At 40.4% G+C, this 18,301-nt stretch overlaps 1 non-coding gene across 1 annotated transcript; it reads right to left on the reverse strand.

Annotated features, from left to right (window-relative positions):
* Window positions 1–17,310: 17,310 nt before the first annotated feature.
* Window positions 17,311–17,417, reverse strand: LOC138090009 (U6 spliceosomal RNA). Its single transcript, XR_011145837.1, has one exon. It is a non-coding gene; the product is annotated as a U6 spliceosomal RNA (small nuclear RNA).
* Between the last annotated feature and the right edge of the window lie 884 nt (window positions 17,418–18,301).

Genomic DNA, 18,301 nt, shown 5'->3' on the forward strand with positions numbered 1-18,301 from the left:
TGACACATGCAGATCCTATCCAACACGCCGATGCCCTCGGCTTCCTCTCTGCTGCTTCTCCATGTGCATTTCCTTCCTGAGTGACCTGCTTCATCCAGTCCATAGCTTTGTGACATCCATACACTGCTGCTACTGCTGCTGCTAAGTCGCTTCAGTCGTGTCTGACTCTGTGCGACCCCACAGACAGCAGCCCACTGGGCTCCGCTGTCCCTGGGATTCTCCAGGCAAGAACACTGGAGTGGGTTGCCATTTCTTTCTCCAATGAATGAAAGTGAAAAGTGAAAATGAAGTCGCTCAGTCATGTCCGACTCTTAGCGGCCCCATGGACTGCAGCCTACCAGGCTCTTCCATCCATGGGATTTTCCAGGCATCCATATACTAGTGACTTTCAAATCTGTTATCTCCAGCCCAATCATATCTTTTGAATTCCAGATCTTTGGGACACTTGCCTACCTGATGTTTCTGTTTGAATATCTAATAAGCACCGTGAAGCTAATGTGGCTAAGAGAGCCATTCCTTTTCATGCAAAACTTGCCTGCTCTTCACAAAAAGAAAAATAAAATACCCAACTGTCCTCCATTCAAGCTTCCTGGCTGACATCTCTGCTCTGCTTTTGTTTGTGTATGGTCCATCATTCTAGCAGCAACTATCTCATTAAATAGCAGTTGCTCAACCCCAAAGTCACCCTTGATCCCACTCTTTCCTGCTTTCTTACTAATCCAGTCTATCATTAGCCTTGTTGGTGATATTCCTAAAACATTTCAAGTGTTTCTTTTCTATCTTTGCTACTACCTTAGTTGAGAACACTGAAATTCATCCCCTAGATTACTGCAGTAGTTTTCTAAACTATCTCTCTGCTTACACTTTGGTCCCCTCAGATGATTTACCACTGAGCAGCATGAGTGATTTTTTAAAGTCCAATTATGACACTTCTTTTATTTTAATATTGTAAAATTCTCCAATGGTTTCCCATAACACTTAAAATAAAAATGCCCTACCTTAGCCTTGAAACCTCTATATGATCTGCTCCCAGACTAATTCTCCAAGCTCATCTCTACCATTCATTCTCTGTTCCCAGCCATACCAACTATATGCCAATAAAAAAAATTTTTTAATAAAAATATAAAATTTGCATTTTCTGAGGATAAATATTTATAGAGATTCAGTTATTTTGCTTATTGCTTATGATAAAGTTTTAAGTAGTATGGGAATTATGTTCATTTGAATATTTAATTTATAAATTCTTAGAGAAAATTAGCCCTATTCTCCCCTCTCCCCAGGTCTAAGGGTTAATATCAGAAAGCAGAATCAAGTTTATATCCCAGAGTTTGGAGGCTTCTACTCAGTAGAAACTCAGTAGCTCAAGTGAAGGAACTCACCTACAGACATTTGAGGCTCATTTCAATTAAAAATAAACACAACTTGGTCTTCCTATGGTGAGATCCACAAGACCAGCAGATACCATCTGCTTTGTGGTGCTTCACACTTAAATACTAATAGCCAACTATCAGTCATTTGAAGAAAGCCTTCAATGTTTGAAAAGAGACCAAAGTAAATAATAATAGGAAATAAAAGGAAAACAAAAGACAAAATAATGATAGGAAGTAGAAACAAACGTCTAAGAAAAAAGACCATAATTATACTCCATAGGGATGAGAGAAGATAGTTTATCCATAAAAACCAAACCAAACAAAAATGGATACTAAATAAACAAGAAACATTCAAAGATGTTTGTTTGAAACAAAACAACAAAAATAAAAGAACACAGTGCTTGGAAATTAAAAACCAGATAGCTGAGAGTGTTTAAAAGAAAAAAAAGGTGGGGGATAAATTTAATGCAGTCTCTGAGAAAGTAGGAAAAGCCAGAGTTGAAAGACAGGAGAGAAAAGATAGAACATTAGTTGATCAATCCAAGAGTCCCCAAACTCAAATAATAAGAGTTCTAGAAAGAAAGAAGAGGGAGGAGGTGATTATCAAAGAAATAATAATAAAAATTTCAGAATAGAAGGACATTGACTGAAAGGACTCCCCTATTACCTCATACAATAAATGAAAAAAAAAAATCCAAACCAAGATACATAACTGTGAAATTTCAAAACACTTTGGATAAAGATTTTAAAAGTTTCCAAGACCAAAAAAAAAAAAAAAAGGGTCAAAATCAGAAGATAAAGAATCAGAGAGCACTGGACTTTTCAGCAGTAACACTGGAAGCTTAAAGACAGGAGAGCAACATCTTTAAACTTTCCAGGAAAATATATTTTTACCTGAGGATTCTATACCTAGTCTCAAGCAGTACCTAGACTGGCTTTTTTTCATTTTTCTTTTTTGTCAATTATTTATTCTTTTGTTGAGGTATAATTAACATATAACATTAGTTTGGGGTGTACAATATAATGATTCTATATTTATATGCATTATAAATAAGTCTAGTTATTTGCTACCATCAATAGTTTTTTTCTTTTGTGATGAGGACTTTTAAGGTTGACTCTTTCAGCAACTTTCAAATGTGTAATACAGCATTATTTTATTAACTATAGTTGCCATGCTATACATAATTAGTACCTTAGTTTCTTGATAGACACTGTGCTAAACTGAATGCAAAGCACTAGTAAAAGCAAATTGTCAGTACAACTTATTATAACCTACTAAAAGTTAATCAACGAAAGCAAGTGATCCTTATAAACTATGAAAAATCTGAAGCCAAATGTGACTGCCTGTTTTCATCACAGAGAGAATGGTATTATAGTTATGGTGTGTGTGCATTCTAAGTCTCTTCAGTCTTGTCTGACTCTGTGACGCTATGGACTATAGCCTGCCAGGCTCCTCTGTCTACAGAGTTCTCCAGGCAAGAATACTGGAGTGGGTTGCCATGCCCTCCTTCAGAGGATTTTCACCACCCAGGGCTTCAACTGGTATCTCTTATATAAGTCTCCTGCATTGGCCAGTGGGTTCTTTTTACCACTAGGGCCACCTGGGCAATGGAACCAAACTCTTAAAGAATTAAGTTCTGTTCATGGGTTTTTCTCTTGTACTCTTCTTGTTTGAGAAAGACAATTAAAGGGATAACTGGATCAATAAACTATCGGTATTGATATGTTGGGCTTCCCTGGTGGCTCAGTCGGTAAAGAATCTGCCTTCAGTGTAGGAGAGCTGGGTTCAATCCCTGGGTTGGGAAGATCCCCTGGAGGAGGGCATGGCAACCCACTCCCAGTATTCTTGCCTGGAGAATCCCCATGGACAGAGGAGCCTGGCTGGCTACAGTCCATGGGGCCACAAAGAGTCAGACATGACTGAGCAACTAAGCACACATCGATGTATTTTCTCTCTTAGGATATCTTTGTTGGGAGCTTTAGAACAAAAGCTATTCTGGCACCTGCAAACAGGTTTTAGTCGGTTACCCAAAGCTTCCTCTCATCCTGGAAGTATACCCCGCTCCCATTTTTAATAGACTAAGCTAGACCACTCCAGTATTCTTGCCTGGAGAATCCCATGGACGGAGGAGCCTGGTGGGCTACAGTCCACGGGGTCGCAAAGAGTCTGACATGACTGAACGACTTCATTCACTTCACTCAAGCTATACCTGCCATATACCAGAATCCTACCTTGTTTTGGAATAAGGAGAATATGCTGATATGATTCGGAGAAGGTGATGGCACCCGATTCCAGTACTCTTGCCTGGAAAATCCCATGGACAGAGGAGCCTGGTGGGTTGCAGTCCATGGGGTTGCGAAGAGTCAGACACGACTGAGCGACTTCCCTTTCACTTTTCACTTTCATGCATTGGAGAAGGAAATGGCAACCCACTCCAGTGCTCTTGCCTGGAGAATCCCAGGGACAGGGGATCCTGGTGGGCTGCCGTCTATGGGGTCGCACAGAGTTGGACCCGACTGATGTGAAGTAGCAGCAGCAGCAGCAGCAGCAGCTGATACGATTAGACTCTTCTGTCTTCCACAGCCTGAACTTCCAACTTGAAAGAACCAAAAAAAAAACCAAACACAAAAACCTGAGAAAGTCCAATTTCAACATATCCTGTATCTGGGAGCTTGAGATAGTAATTGTCTCATTCTTAGCCACATGCCCTTCTGGGAGAGTCAGCCCCATCCACAGTCCATGGTAGGGGAAGCCCTGTGGGCATTAGACCTTGTCTCCTGAGCCACAGCTGATTGGAACAGTAGAGAACACCAAGGTTTTGTTTGTGTGCGCGATCAGTTGAATCCAGAGACCTAGATACTGAGTAACTCCATGGAGGGTGTAGAGCATAAAGTGAGGTGGGCTCAGGACAGGCAGTCATTTTTATGCCTTATACATGCAAATAAAGAGAGAAAACTGGTCTTCAGAAATACCCCATAACCTAGATGTGCCAAAGGAAGCAGAAATCATACAGCTTTAGAGAAAGAGAACAGTGGTCTGTCAGATTTGACCATTTCTATATTTATATTTGGGATCCATGAGATTTCCCTCTGGATTTCTTAGTGCTTTTTACATGAATTAATTTAATATAGCTTCTTTTTGCTTATAACCAAAGAATCTTTGACTCAACAGTTGTTAAATATGCATTTTTGCAACCCCACACTTTTACATTTTCATACCTCTCATAACCCGTTTTAAGTTGGTTGTGGGCATGGAAATATCAGAGAGGAGAAGACATTTCTTTGCAATGTCCCATAGAAGAGATGCCTGGATCCTTCTAGTCACAGGGACTCAGAGGCACTTAAAGGATCAACTTCTTCAAGACTCAGCCTGCTTTTCAGCAGTTCTGGTAGATGCTAGAAGAAACCAGATGACCAGCCACCTGACTAATAACATATAATTTGATACCATTTATCAATGTATAATTATGTCAAACTATAATTTGGGAGTAAATATTGTTATAAAGTTATTAAATATGTTATGATTTGTTATTATTTCAGTACTGTTTTGTAAAATAAATCTATTAAATCTTAGTTGCATGTTCTTAACCATCGGTTTTTCTGTAGATTTAATACATACAGTTACAGGTTTTTTTTTTTTTTTTTTTTAATGTTTTTAGTATTTATTTGACTGTGGTTGGTCTTAGTTGCCACATGTGGGAGCTAGGATCTAGTTCCCTGACCAGGGATTGAACCCAGGGCCCCCACATTGGGAGCTCGGAATCTTAGACACTGAACCACCAGGGAAGTCCCCAGTTACAGTTTTTAAAGTATACATGCACATTTTGAGAAATTCTTTACTTACGACCTTGGTCTCAGGATTCTTAAAATTCTGGAGGAAAATAAGCAATTTTGCAAAAAACAAATTGAATGTGACCAAACTATCGACCTTGTTAGATTTTATCTGCTAGAGAGGGCAGCTTCTAAAACAATAGTAGGGGGATTTTCCTGGATTTCCCTAGTGGCTAAGATTCCACTCCCAATGCAGGGGGCCCAGGTTCCATCCCTGGTCAGGGGACTAGATCCCACATGTTGAAACTAAGAGTTCACATGCTGCATTCTGTGTAAAACAGTGAACCCATGCAGTTCAAAATCACGTTGTTCAGGGATCAACTGTATATACTTTGTGTGTATCTGCTCAGTTGCTCAGTTGTGTCCAACTCTTTGTGACCAGGTACTTTGGTCCATAGAATTTTCCAGACAAGAATACTGGAGTGGGTTGCCATTTCCTCCTCCAGGGCATCTTTCCGACACAGGGATCAAACCTGTGGCTTCTGCATCTCCTGCATTGGCAGCCGGATTCTTTACCACTGAGCCACCTAGGAAGCCCAAGTATATACTTTCCTCATTCAGAATTATGATTAATTAATAATTAACACTCAAGGAGTATTTACTTTGTCGACTCAGATTTACACTTACGTCTAAGGAGTTATATAGAAAGGAGTGATTCCTTTCCCTTTTGCACTCATTTATTTTCCTTTTCATGTACCTTAGTGATTTACAAGAAAGTGAGTTGTAACTCATTTAAATTCTAGTCTCCAGTGTGAAGTAGTTTATTGCTTAACTTAACAAGGCTTTAACCGGGAGTATAAGAAGGGGAGTGTCAGCGTTTCCCAACAGTAAGGTCTTTAGCAATTAAGGCGTGGTACTAAAGAGCCCCATTCCAGTAAAACATGTTCCTGCTCTTCATCTTCTACTATGCAGTAAACAAATTCATTTGTTCTAATCTTTAAATAAAGGGAAAAAACTAGAAAGAAAAAAACACCATCCAAAACCAAAACTCATCTATAGCCTCAGAAAATTCCTGGACATAAACTATCAGTCACTGGATTTTCCTTCATCTCTGCCAAGTTCCACAGCCTCTGAGCAGGTTTCCCAACAGGAGATGAGAGAGGAGGGGCAGGCAAATGTTGCTAAGTAACACACAGGGTACAGTTGTGCAGTGGGCCTATCAGATGACACAATCTTGAGCTTTGTGCTGGTTCACAATCATTCCACGATGTAATACAAGAGCTGCAGTATTATGTAGCTACAGAGAGGCAAGATAGATCATTCCTAACCCCAATGGTTACTTCCGAAAGATCACGTAGTTTAAGAAAGATATGGTTACTTACACCTATGGATTTTTCTTGTTAGTCTTATTTTACCCTGGAACATTTTCAGGAGTAGGTATCATCTTTTTGTATTTGTGAATTAACAAATTAGTTCAATCACTTATTCATTCAACAACGATTCATCCAGTACCATTGAAGCATTGTTACAACTTAAGTATTAAAACTGAGACTCACTGATATCATGAATTTTGTTTAGAAGTTGGTTATAAAAATGAAAAAGAAAAAAAAGAGGGAAAAAGCATAAAGATCAAAATCAGCAATTCCTTAAGATATTTATTATTGTTGCATTTTATTTTTACACTTAGAATGTATGCTTTTATTTGATATGCTATTGGTTACAAAAATAGGTTTTTCCCAATTATTGTGGAAAGTGGAGAGGAAATCCAAACATGAATAGCTACATAATACACATTGGAAAAGACATGGTTATAGAAGCACTTACCAGAATTCCCTTTTAAACAAGGCACTGTTTTGTAATCCAATTTATACACATTTTAAAAAGAATAGTATTGTCTAAAGTGACCTGTGCCTGTTATTTTCTTATGCATATTTATCCCCTATTCTATACCTACGATGTTTACTTTTGGGGGGGGACAAATTTATTATGCCTAAAATATATACACAATGCCAATATTTATTGAACATCTAATTTATACAAGCTGGAGTGATGTTAATTATGCATGCTTTGTCTCCTTTACTTTTTAAGAAGTAGATACTGTCATCATCTCCACTTTACAGATAGTAAAACCAAGGTTAAGTAAGTTGTGTAAAGTCACACAGCTTGAGTTACAAGAAGCAGACCCGGGCAGTCTGTCTCTAGAACCCTCCCCATTAATCACTATACTATACAACTCCCTATTAGCTTCATTGTATTTCCTGATAAAAATTTCATATGGTACATTAAGATGTTTCTAAGACTTAAGAGTGTTGAACTAGAGAACTCTCTGTTCCCTCCATTCTTCCCCTCTGGTAACCAGAAGTTAGTTTTGAGTCTATGAGTCTGTTTCTGTGTCGTAAACAAGTTTATTTGTGTAATTTCAGATTCTGCATACAAGGGATGTCATACAGTAATTGTCCTTCTCTGACTTACTTCACTTAGCATAACACCAATTCACTAAGTCTTGACTGGGCCCAGGAATCTCATTGCTAACCATCTCTTAGGTAAGTCTTACTATTTGGGGTAGGAAATCTCTCTGCTATGTCTGTTTTCATACGTTCTCTTTTGTCTTTGGCATTCTGAAGTTTCACCATGATATGACTAAGTATGGATTTTGGCTAGGCACAAGTTCTTTTTATTCTACTTAAAATTGATTGAGATTCTTGGACATGTGGAGTAATGTCTGTGGTAGGCAGAATAATGAACCCTCAAAGATGTCCATGTCATATAATCTTCAAAACCTGTGACTGTTAGGTTACTTGACAAAGAGAGATTAAAGCTACAAATGAAAATAAGATTGCTAATCAGATGACTTTAGAGAGATTATCTTGGATTATCCAGGCGGGCCCAATTTAATCACAAAGGTCCTTCATTATGGAAAAGGGAGGCAGAAAAGGAAGGGTCAGAAAGAAATGGTCAGATATGAGAAAAACTTGACCTGCTGTTCTACTTCTGAAGATGAAGGAAGAGGGCCGGGAACCAAGGAATACAGGCAGCCCCTAGCAGCCGCAGGGCCTCCCAGGTGGCTCAGTGATAGAGAGTCCACCTGCCAATGCAGGATCCTCAGGAGATGTGGGTTTCATCCCTGGCTTGAGGGAATCCCCTGGAGAAGGGCATAGCAACCCACTCCACTACTCCTGCCTGGAGAATCCCATAGACAGAGGAGCCTGACAGGCTACAGCCCATAAGGTCACAAAGAGTTGGACACAGCTGAGCAACTGAGCATGCACACACACACAGAAGCTCCAAAGGTCAAGAAAATAGATGCTCTCCTAGAGACTCCAGAAAGGAACACAGACGACAATATCTTGCTTTTAGCCCAGTGAGACGCGAACTGGACTTCTCACCTACAGAATTGTAAGACAATAAATTTGTGTTGTTTTAAGCCATTAAGGTATGCTAATTTGTTATTAAATGCATTGCGGTTCAGTTCAGTTCAGTCACTCAGTCATGTCCGACTCTTTGCGACCCCATATGTTGCGACTCTTTGCGAACCGCAGCATACCAGGCCTCCCTGTCCATCACCAACTGCTGGAGTCCACCCAAACCCATGTCCATTGAGTCGGTGATGCCATCCAACCATCTCATCCTCTGTCGTCCCCTTCTCCTCCTGCCCTCAATCCCTCCCAGCATCAGGGTCTTTTCCAATGAGTCAGCTCTTCACATCAGGTGGCCAAAGTACTGGAGTTTCAGCTTCAACATCAGTCCCTCCAATGAACACCCAGCACTGATCTCCTTTAGGATGGACTGGTTGGATCTCCTTGCAGTCCAAGGGACTCTCAAGAGTCTTCTCCAACACCATAGCTCAAAAGCATCAATTCTTCGGCACTCAGCTTTCTTTATAGTCCAACTCTCACATCCATACATGGCCACTGGAACAACCGTAGCCTTGACTAGACGGACCTTTGTTGACAAAGTAATGTCTCTGCTTTTCAATATGCTGTCTAGGTTAGTCATAACTTTCCTTCCAAGGAGTAAGCTTTTTTTAATCTCATGGCTGCAATCACCATCTGCAGTGATTTTGGAGCCCCCCAAAATAAAGTCTGCCACTGTTTCCCCATCTATTTGCCATGAAGTGATGGGACTGGACACCATGATATTAGTTTTCTGAACGTTGAGCTTTAAGCCAACTTTTTCACTCTCCTCTTTCACTTTCATCAAGAGGCTCTTTAGTTCTTTTTCACTTTCTGCCATAAGGGTGGTGTCATCTGCATATCTGAGGTTATTGATCTTCTTTCACCATTTTTGGAAAAATTTCAGCCATTATCACTTTTAATATTGCTTCTTCATTGTTTCTTTTCTTTTGGAACTCTGATTCAACATATAGCAACCTTTTATTCATTTTTCGTGGCTCATAATCTTGCTTTTGGATCTGTTTGCTTTTACATTCTTTAGATCTATTTTCATGTACTAATTCTCTTTTCAGTTACATTTCTAATGATGTTTAACCTGATCATTAAAATTTTCATTCAACAATAACATATTTCCTTTTAAGAGGTCTTATTTGGTTCCTTTGCAAACTTCACTGGTCATTTTTTTTTAACATTTTATTTTTTATTATTCAGATTTTCAACCTTATTTGTTTTCTTTAAGGATAATAAACACACTTATTTTATATTCTGTAACAATCTAATATCTGAAGCTTTTCTATAAGAAAGTGTTAGTCACTCAGTCGTGTCTGACTTTGTGACCACATGGGCTATAGCTTGTCAGACTCCTCTGTCCATGGAATTCTCCAGGCAAGAATACTGGAGTGGGTAGCCATTCCCTTCTCCAGGGGATCTTCCTAAACCAGGGACTGAACCCGGTCTCTTGCATTGCAGGCAGATTCTTTACTATCTGAGCCACCAGAGGAGCCTTTCTTAAATTGCTTCTGATTCATGGTACCTTGTTTTCTAGTGTGTTTTATACATTGACTTAAAGCTCATGGTTCCTGTGGGAACTGTTTGAGGCTGGAGTTGAAGGATGTTCTCCAGAGAGGACATCCTTTTACTTATACTAGCTGCCTGAGAGTAGTACCAACTTAGGACAACTCTAATATAAATTTTCAGCATAAAGTGTTTGGGACCACCTAGACATCAAGGCTTCCCTGGTGGCTCAGAGTTTAAAGCGTCTGCCTCCAATACAGGAGACCCGGGTTCAATCCCTGGGTCAGGAAGATCCTCTGGAGAATGAAATGGCAATCCAGTCCAGTATTCTTGCCTGGAGAATCCCATGGATGGAGGAGTCTAGTAGGTTACAGTCCACGAGGTCGCAAAGAGTCGGACACGACTGAGTGACTTCACCTTACCTCAGACATTAAGATGGAGAAGGCAATGGCACCGCACTCCAGTACTCTTGCCTGGGAAATCCCATGGATGGAGGAGTCTGGTGGGCTACAGTCCATGGGGTCGCTAAGAGTCGGACACGACTGAGCGACTTCACTTTCACTTTTCATTTTCCTGCATTGGAGAAGGAAATGGCAACCCACTCTGGTGATCTTGCCTGGAGAATCCCAGGGATGGGGGAGCCTGGTGGGCTGCCATCTATGGGGTCGCACAAAGTTGGACATGACTGAAGCAAGTTAGCAGCAGCAGACATTAAGAACTATGAAAGGGTTGAGATTTTACCCTGCTACAGTTAGCCTGCCATAATTGCATGAATTTTAGCAGAAGATATGTGACCCTTGGTTCAGAGACTAAGGACAGGTTACTACTCAAAGCAAAAACAGTAGCCAGAGTGTCAGCATTTGTGTTGGTTCCTCACATCCCAATTTCCACAGAGCACACAATGTGGGTTAGGTGACATCTATACAGGCAGTAAGTTGCATCACAGAAAAGGAACACTGAACTTATAGAACATGGATGTTTTATGATGGGCAGAAAACACGCCTGCCTTTTTTTCACAGAGGTAGACATTATGGCTGTCTTCCAAGGTTGTAAGCAAATCTGTCTCCAGAGGGAGATATTATCATTATCCTCCAAAACTATAAAAGCTGTTGAAAAGATAGTCTGGAACAAAGACAGTTCCAGAAACTTGAGACAGTCATGAAGAATTCTCTCTTAAGAGGAGGTAGTTTTAATTGGGCCATGAATCTCTGCTTGTATTTGCAAATTATTAGTATAGCTTTTCCTTCCCTTCTATGCAGAGCCAAGGTCAAGACTGGTAAGGTGTCCAAGTTTGTGTGTGTGTATATATGCATGTATTTGTGAGAATCTCCTATTAGATACCCTACCTTGATGAGGATTTTGGATTTGTCTCATGTCCCTACATCCTTCTTGACCATCAGAACTCTAGTTCAAGTTCATCAGAATTTAGAAGATACTCCCCCATAAAATCTTCCTTTTATGCGTTTACCTCTCCAAATCCCTGCTTTCACTTGGCATTTGGCCTTTCTTAACTCTTTTGCTAGTTTAGTAATGTATTTGAATAGATGTTTCTTATGTTCTATCCAGTTTCTGTGTGTGTGTGTGTGTGTGTGTGTGTGTGTGTGTGTGAGAGAGAGAGAGAGAGAGAGAGAGAGAGAGAAAGAGAGAAAGAGAGAGAGGGGGGGGGGGCGGTTATTCTGTGTCTCTAATCTCCCATACTGCCAGGATGGCTAAAATGGAGGGAAGATAATAATGACTGAAGTTCAGGGTATCATGAGTCATCTGTATGAGTGCTGGATTCATCCAGAAAGCTGGCAGGCTTAGACAAGAATATACTTAACCAACATGATCAGGAAATGAGGTTTTTCAGTTAACTAGATTTCTCCACTAGTTATCTGAAGAACTGTCTGCTTTGAGAGTAATATCACCCCACAAAGGCTGTTATACACAGGAAGCAAAGCTCCAGTTTTCTCTGAGTTGTATGTAGTCACTGCACACAGGTGAGAAACAGGAGGGAAAGGGGCAGGGCAAAACCTTTAAAAAAATACCTTTGCTGTTGAAGATAAGACATAAACTGGTTAGAACTGATTAGACCCAAGATGGTGGAAGATTTGACTTCCAGTAGGCCTTGAGCTTCATTATATATGTTCATTATAATACAGAAGCATGCTAAATCACATACCCACGGGTGTCAAGGCAGTTTTGAGGCTGACCATAAAAGAACAAAAAGTGGATGGTGGTCCAATACCTGGAAATCTCTGTCCCTTCTCCAAAATAGATGGAATAATCCTCCCATTCCTTAGCCTATGAAATTACTCAGCCCATGTAAAGTAACCACCTGTATTTTGGGGCCTCACTTTCCGAGATGGCCCATACTCTGTCTATGGAATGTGTATCTCCTTATATAAATCTGCTTTAACACTTAGTTCTCAGAGCAGAGCCGCCTTGCCTGCCCACTTATGTCCCTCACAAGTGTCCTATATTAACACAACTACTTCTTGCCTATCACTTTGTTTCTCACTGAATTCCTTCTGCACTGAGACATAAAGAACCTTAGATTCAGCAAGTCCAGACACCAGGTAAGTGATTTTAATTAAAAGACAGTGGGTTCCAGATGCAGACATAGAGAACAAACTTGTGGACCCAGTGGGAGAAGCAGAGGGTGGGACAAACTGAGAGAATAGCATTGAAACATAGACATTACCATATGGTAAAGTAGCTAGCTAGTGGGAAGCTGCTGTATAATACACGGAGCTCAACACAGTGGTCTGGGACAACCTAGAGGGGTGGGATGGAGTGGAGAGTGGGAGGGAGGGCCACAAGGGAGGGGAAATATGTAGACTTATTGCTGATTCATGTTGTATGGCAGAAACCAACACAACATTGTAAACCAATTATCCTCCAATTAAAAAATAAATTAAAAGAAAAATAAAAGACAGTGGGTTTGAGTCCCAGACTGTGGATTCAAGTTTCAGTCTGAGTTTTGGCTGGGATTGAATCCCATCTGAGGCCCAATTGGGTTTGAGTCTCAGTGTGAAACTAGGTGTGTGGTTTCAGCTGTAGTCACTGATTATTTTGTTGGCAATTTTAGAAATGCTGCATGTACTTAATTTCATACTTTTGACATAGTAACTATTTAGTCACCTTTTACATAGTAACTACTAGGTCACTGCAGGTGTTCAGACACTGAAAATTTTCTCTTCAGTTCAGTTCAGTTCAGTTGCTCAGTCATGTCCAATTCTTTGCGACCCCATGAATCGCAGCACACCAGGCCTCCCTGTCCATCACCAACTCCCAGAGTTCACACAATGTCCATCGAGTCGGTGGTGCTATCCGGCCATCTTATCCTCCGTCGTCCCCTTCTCCTCCTGCCCCCAATCCCTCCCAGCATCAGAGTCTTTTCCAGTGAGTCAACTCTTCGTATGAGGTGGCCAAAGTACTGGCCATTCCTGATGCTAAAGCTGAAACTCCAGTACTTTGGCCGCCTCATACGAAGAGTTGACTCACTGGAAAAGACTCTGATGCTGGGAGGGATTGGGGGCAGGAGGAGAAGGGGACGACCGAGGGTGAGATGGCTGGATGGCATCGTGGACTTGATGGACGTGAGTCTGAGTGAACTCCGGGAGTTGGTGATAGACAGGGAGGCCGGGCATGCTGCAATTCATGGGGTCGCAAAGAGTCGGACACGACTGAGTGACTGAACTGAACTGACCTGAGGAGAAAATTTCAGAGTGTCTGAACACCTGCAGTGACCTAGAAGTTACTATGTTAAAGGTGACTAAATAGTTACTATGTCAAAAGTATGAAATTAAGTACATGCAGCATTTCTAAAATTCCCAACAAAATAATCAGTGACTACAGCTGAAACCACACACCTAGTTTCACACTGAGACTCAAACCCAGTTGGGCCTCAGATGGGATGGCCCACAATCAGCAGCATTGGCATCAGGACCGCCTGCAGGGCAGATAGAAATGTAAATCTTAGTCCCATGCCCAGCCCTACAAGAATCAGAATCTTCACCTTAGTCAGATCTTCAGATGGTTCATTTGTGCATTAATGTTTGACAAGTACTGCCCTAGAAAAATACTTCAAAGATATAGTTGCTTATGACTCTAACAGTAATAAAATTTGGAGGTGTTTATAATAGGATGGAGAAGGCATGGTTTAAATTGCAAGATCAAACCAGTCCATCCTAAAGGAAACCAACCTGGAATATTCATTAGAAGGACTGATGTTGAAGCTGAAGCTCTAATACTTTGGCCACCTAATACGAAGAGCTGACTCACTAGAAAAGACCCTGATGCTGGGAAAGATTGAGGGCAGGAGGAGAAAGGCGCAACAAAGGATGAGATAGCTGGATGGAATCACTGACTCAGGGGACATGAGTTTGAGCAAACTTCAGGAGATAGTGAAGAACGGAAAATCCTGGCGGGCTGCAGTCCATGGGGTCACACAGAGTCAGACACGACTTAGTGACTGAACAACAACAACAAGAAAAGGATCAGAATCTAGGAATTCCCTGTGGTCCAGTGGTTAGGACTCTGCGCTTTCACTACTGAGGGTGCAAGCTGAATCCCTGGTTGGGGAAGAAAACCATGCTGTATAGCCAAAAAACAAAACCAAAACCAAATCAGAATCTGAGATCCACTCCCAAGTAACAGTGTAACAGTCAGCAAATCACTTAACATATCTAAATGTGGGATCTTATTTCACAAGACTGTTAAAGAAAAAAAAAAGTGCCTATGACAGGGCCTTCCTGCTGGCTCAAGTGGTAGAGTCCACCTGCCAATGTAGGAGATATTAGAAAACTTAATTTAGACAATCAGAGGAATATTTTATGTATCAGCTACAGGCAGGGATACTAAAACTTCAGTCAGAATTCTTCTAATTTCTATAGAAGGAATAAATATTTTCTGGAAGAAAATATTCTTTTGTACCTACTAAGAGGGACCAACTCTTCATCAGCTTATTTATATTATTAACTTTCTTTTCCCATGAGGTTCATTCTCAGTAAAATAAAGGTGTGTGTATATATATATATATATATATTTATTTAAAACCTCTGAACTTAAGCCAGTTGATGTCATGTTTTACAATTTTAACATGAAAATATTAACAAATTTAAAAAAATGAAAATATTAGCATAGAATTCCTATGAATTTACTAACAGTTCGAAATAAAAATGCATGATCAAAAATGTTTGAGAGATACTCTATATGAAAAACCTTATGGCAAATCACCCACAGTCTATATACTATTGTGAGTTTTGCTTGTTTGATGTTTACTCCACAGTATGAATGGACATCCCTTCCTATTATTATGTTTCCTTATTGGCTCAGACAGTAAAGAATCTGCCTGCAACGTGGCAGACCTAGGTTCGATCCCTGGGTTGGGAAGATCGCCTGGAGGAGGGCATGGCAACCCACTCCAGGATTATTGCTTGGAGAATCCCATGGACAGAAGAGGTGCAGTCCATGGGTCAGAGAGTCAGACATGACCGAGCGACTAGGCACACAGCACAGTGGCTCAGATGGAAAAGAACCTGCCTACAGTACAGGAGACTGGGTGTGATCCCTGCATCAGGAAGATCCTCTGGAGAAAGGAATGGCAACCCACTTCAGTGTTCTCGCCTGGAGAATTCCATGGACAGAGGACCTGGTGATACAAATTAGATTTATACCATTTTAAAAAAGTATTTCATTTTATTTTTTTTTGGTCATGTCCCAAGACATGTGGGATCTTAGTTACCCAACAAGGAGTCAAACCTATGCCCCTGCACTGGAAGCACTGGGTTTGAACTGCCAGAGAAATCCCATAAACCATTCTTTTAAACAGCTATGGCATAATCCACTAAAAGGATGTGCTATTATTTATTTAACCATATTTTAACTTTCTAATTTTTATCATAAAAACCATGGTCATGCACATCTTTGTACATATAACTTTGCACACCTGCCTCATTATTTTCTTTTTGTCCACTTAAGTTAGTGCTTTATTTTTTCATTCTCCATAGAACACTGATTTTATAACACTGAATAGTCTGATATGTACCATTACAGCAAAACTTCTACTTTCTGAAAGATTAGGATAAACAGATCATCAAGGATATAACTAGTACATTTACTAAAACATATCATAATGATAAAAACAAATGATCACACACAATAATCTTCACATTGACATAAAATTGGTATCGTCCCTGTTGAATAAATTTTGCATTTCATCTTTATTATGTTCCAATACTTTTACTGATTTATCTTAGTTTCAACTAGTAAAGAATTAACATTTTAGAACTGTTAAGACCGATCAGTGTCATTGCCTACATATATTGATCACCTGCCAAAGACACTAGCTTGCCTGATTACTTCTTTTTAAAACTGAAGTATAGTCGATTTACAATATTGTCTAGTTTCAGGTGTACAACACAGTGATTTAGTTTTATATATATATATTTTTCAGATTATTTTCCATTATAAGTTATTATAAGATACTGAATACAGTTCCCTGTGCTATGCAGTAAATCCTTGTTGCTTGATTACTTTTTTGAAAGTTCTCATAAGTAGAATTGTTAAGTCAAAAGGGATATATATTTAAAATTTTAGGGACTCTGGGGGTCCAGTGGTTAAGAATCTGCCTGCTAATGCAGGGGACACAGGTGTGACCCCTGGTCCCAGAGGATCCTCCCACGTGCTATGCAACAACTAAGGCTGTGTGCCACAACCACCGAGCGTGCACTCTACAGCCCATGCTCCAAAGCTACGGAAGCCACTGCAATGGGGAGCCTACACATACCACAAAGAGTAGCTCCCACTTGCCACCACCAAGAAAGCCTGTGTGTAGCAGTGAGGACCCAGCACGGCCGAAAAGTAAATAAATAAAATAAAATTTTATTTATTTAAAATATAAATTTATTTATCTTAATTGGAGGTTAATTACTTTACAATATTCTATTGGTTTTGGCATACATCAACATGAATCCGCCACAGGAATACACGTGTTCCCCATCCTGAACCCCTCTGCCCTCCTCCCTCCCCATACCATCCCTCTGGGTCGTCCCAGGGCACCAGCCCCAAGCATCCAGTATCACGCATCGAACCTGGACTGGCGATTCGTTTCATATATGATATTATACATGTTTCAATGCCATTCTCCCAAATCATCCCACCCTCTCCCTCTCCCACAGAGTCCAAAAGACTGTTCTATACATCTGTGTCTCTTTTGCTGTCTTGCATACAGGGTTATCGTTACCATCTTTCTAAATTCCATATATATGCGTTAGTATAAAAATATGGAACGCTTCCCAAATTTGCCTGTCATCCTTGCGCAGGGGCCATGCTAATCTTCTCTGTATCATTCCAATCTTAGTATATGTGGTGCCGAAGCGAGCACAAAATAAAATTTTAAATTCATATTGCCAGAATGCTTCTGAGAAAGTATTTTTGTTGTTCAGTCACTAAGTCATGTCTGACTCTTTGCAAATGGACATGGACTGCAGCACACCAGGTTCACCTGTCCTTCACTATCTCCTGGAGTTTGCTCAAGCTCATGTCCATTAAGCCAGTGATGCTATCTAGCCACCTCATCCTCTGTCACCCCCTTCTCCTCCTGCCCTCAATCTCTCCCAACATCAGGGTCTTTTCCAATAAGCCAGCTCTTTGCATCAGGTAGCCAAAGTATTGGAGCTTCAGGATTAGTCCATCCAATGAATATGCAGGGTTGATTTCCTTTAGGATTGACTGGTTTGATCTCCTTGCAGTCCAAGGGACTCTCAAGAATCTTCTCCAACACCACAGTTCAAAAGCATCAGTTCTTTGGCGCTCAGCCTTCTTTGTGGTCCAATTCGCATATCCATACATGACTACTGGAAAAACCATAGCTTTGACTATATATGGATGTTTATTGGCAAAGTGACATCTCTGCTTTTTAATACACTGTCTAGGTTTGACAAAGCTTTTCTTCCAAGGAGCAAGTGTCTTTTAATTTCATGGTTTCAATCACTGTCCTCAGTAATTTTGGAGAAAAGTATAACTACTCAATTTCCCTTTCTTTAGTGAAAATCAAGCAACAATGTTTGCCAATCATGAGAGGTGAAAAGTGATTCAGGAATTATTTAAGGCTGTGCTCTCAAAAGAAAGGGAGTGAGGGAAAAAGGATGAGTAGGAAAAAAGTTGTCAACCTGATTCCAAGGGGAGTTCTGGAATATGGCTTGCCCCACAAGGGGACCAATTTTTTGTACCACACTATCTGTTGGTCATTGGTGGTGAGCTGCCTCT

This window comes from Capricornis sumatraensis, chromosome 13 (assembly GCF_032405125.1).
Source record: "Capricornis sumatraensis isolate serow.1 chromosome 13, serow.2, whole genome shotgun sequence".
In the NCBI taxonomy this organism is placed as follows: domain Eukaryota; kingdom Metazoa; phylum Chordata; class Mammalia; order Artiodactyla; family Bovidae; genus Capricornis; species Capricornis sumatraensis.